Source organism: Lepidochelys kempii, chromosome 14, assembly GCF_965140265.1.
Source record: "Lepidochelys kempii isolate rLepKem1 chromosome 14, rLepKem1.hap2, whole genome shotgun sequence".
In the NCBI taxonomy this organism is placed as follows: domain Eukaryota; kingdom Metazoa; phylum Chordata; order Testudines; family Cheloniidae; genus Lepidochelys; species Lepidochelys kempii.
Window position 1 is genome coordinate 16,480,046 of NC_133269.1, and position 2,805 is coordinate 16,482,850.

Genomic DNA, 2,805 nt, shown 5'->3' on the forward strand with positions numbered 1-2,805 from the left:
AAACTGCAGGAGAATATAAAGTGGGACTACTCATGTACTTCCACTACTCTTAGTGGAAGAGTTAAAACATAGATCCTAAGGTGAATATTTGCAGGTTAAATACATCTTAATTTGTAGATTAGGTACTGAATGCCCTGAATAGATTCAAGGGATATTTCACCACATTTCCAAAGTTCACTTACCTCCTGATTTTACCGGTTGCAATATGCAGACTCCACACACTTCCCAGACCATCTACCTCCCCCTCCCCCCAAGTCCAATTTTAATTGCTGGCTCCCACTTAGTGTGATAATCCAGCATGATAATCAATTCTGCTGGGCTCATTCTCTGCACAAATGAAGAGTGACAGAGCTTGCATATGGGGAGTACAGTTAAGTCACTCTTTCCTAATATTGCGTGTTGTTTTAAAGTTCTTTTAGATCTTATTCTAAAGGGCCACACACACACAAAAAAAAAACTTTAAAGAAAACACACAATATTAGATGACAAACTCACCCTTATAAGCCTGCTCCAACCCTATTCAAAGGTGACTGACATTCCCAGCAGACTGCCTGCTGGGATATCACAGTGAGTGAAAAGCCAGCAGCAATGCATCTTTTGAACCTGAAAAAACAAGGTAAATGTTACAAGTATACTGAAGTGGTCCCACGACCTATTGGGGGAAGTCAGTACAGAATACTTGGAAATTGCCTTTGAAAATTATTACTTAACTCCAGCAGATCTTTGCCATCTCTAACTACTCTGAGCCTATTTCCTCCTAGGGTTACCTATATGTTTTGGGATTGTCACTTTAAACAATGAATGCATATAAGAATATTGACTTCATACCACCAACAGCTCAACCTCTGTGATTTAATACAGTTAGGCTGAGGCACAAAAGGAGGGGGCTTTTATTCAAAATGTCACTGGAAGCCATCCAGTGGATTATGGTTATATAGTCTCGGGGGGCAGCTATGTTCCTATATCCAAGGATGAAGTTCCAGACATCTTTAAATCCTCACATCCATCTCTGCCTGATCAAATAAGATAAGAAAGCCGATGAAAGTGAACTTGGTAAGTGTGTGCTACATACACAGTTATGCTTCCTGACCTTTGGAAGCCATAATCCTGCAAAGGTGAAAGGTCCTATATTATCCCCCACTACATCTTTCAGTGAAAGTTCAGTTGTTAAAAGAAAAAAGAAAGCCCAAAGACCTGGTGAAGCAAGTCAGCTGCTTACTATTCAAATACTGAAGACTTTGGAAGCTGCTTCCTCACCCTTCAGGAGCTGTTGCAGAATACCATGTTCAAGAGAGAGATTTTTAAGATAAGAGAATAGGCATTGGTAAAAGCATGATCGATTCGTTGCACTAAAATAAAGTTTGTAAGGATAAAAAGTATTCAAAACCTTTATACTCAGAATTGTATAGCTACATGCTTGAGAATATTAGAAACAGCTTTGTGGAGAGAAAATTAAGCATTTCACCTTTTTCTTTTTAAAAGATGCACTCCACCCATAAATATACACAAGCCAACATCTCCACCCACCCCTGGAACACCCAAGATCATTGACCCCAAACACACCATACGTTCAGTTTAAAGGAGATTTTTTGTGTTAAGTACAGTACAAGGTTTATTTAACAAGCTAGACAAGCCATTCAACTAGCCACTACCATGTCTGTCAGTACTCCAAGTTCACAGCACGCCTTCATTTGCCAATATCTCTGTGTTATATATCCCCTAGAGATAAGTATTGGTGTACCAGCTGCCTCTGTGCATTAGTGAAGACACTATTACTGAAAAAACAAGCACTGGGTCCCACCATACAATTTTGAGTTTGTTATAAATTGTGGAATGGAACCTAAGAGTAAGTGGGGAAGAGATCAAAACCGATTTGATGATGACAGCTGCACCCTGCTCAACTATAAACAAATGCCCACTCTTTAGGAAAGCCACTATGATATCAGAAAGCTCCCACGCACTGTATCCTATTTCAACCCAACTTCACTCAAAGCAAATGACAGAAAGAAGTATAAATGTGTGTGTGTTACGTTTTATAAACCAGTCATATTCAAAAGCACATTTTGTAGCTAGGTTTTGATAAACTTCTAAATATCCCAGCAAACAGGAGTTAAAAATATTTCTCCACTAAATCAAGGCCAAATTCTGTCTAGAAAGTGGGCTTAAGGAACAAGCACACACCTGTCCTTAAACTTTTTTTTTTTTTGGGTAGCATACATTGCCACCTCTTCCACTCCTCCTAAAAGTGGGTGTAGCTGACTTTTTATTAGCATACACTCCAGCGTCCTACTGGGTTTAGTAAAGAAATAGGAATGAGCTCAGAGCACACTGCTCATTCTAGTAAATGCTGAAGATTTCAACTAGCAAAATCATAATTATGTATCTCAAAAAAGAATTCAGTAGATATTTTTTAAAAAGCATCCCACAAATCAGTTACACACATCACAAATTTCAATTAAGTCTACGCAAAATTCTCAGTATTTCTTGGCTGCAGTCCAACCTTTGCAGCAGGGTGATAGGAACCTGAAAGTGAAATTAACTACAAGGAGTTAAACCAACTGGTCTACTTTCCTTATTTAAACTTAGTTGCCAACAGTCAGCATCAACAAGGAAAAGTAAATTAGATTTTTTTAAATGATGGCAGTTTTAATCATGTAAGGAGGGATTAGTAACCTAGTTAAGGAAGGGATTTTTTGTAATGTGATTTTTAACAGGATGTCCTTTTGAACTAATTTGAAGCAAGCCTCTCCCAACTAATGGCGAGCACTAGGGGGAAAAGAAACAAAGTTGAAATAGGAAACTTAC

The 2,805-nt window shown here is 38.4% G+C and overlaps 1 protein-coding gene across 5 annotated transcripts in view; it reads right to left on the reverse strand.

Moving 5' to 3' along the window:
• PRPSAP1 (phosphoribosyl pyrophosphate synthetase associated protein 1) overlaps positions 1 to 2,805 on the reverse strand; it is a 42,148-nt gene that overhangs the window by 37,877 nt on the left and 1,466 nt on the right. Inside the window, exon 2 of one of the 5 annotated variants that reach the window (XM_073310953.1) lies at positions 496 to 603. The exons of the other annotated variants lie outside the window; for them this stretch is intronic. The gene's annotated coding sequence lies outside the window, so the exon portion shown is untranslated. The remainder of the gene's footprint in view (positions 1 to 495; positions 604 to 2,805) is intronic. 5 annotated transcript variants of the gene reach the window in all.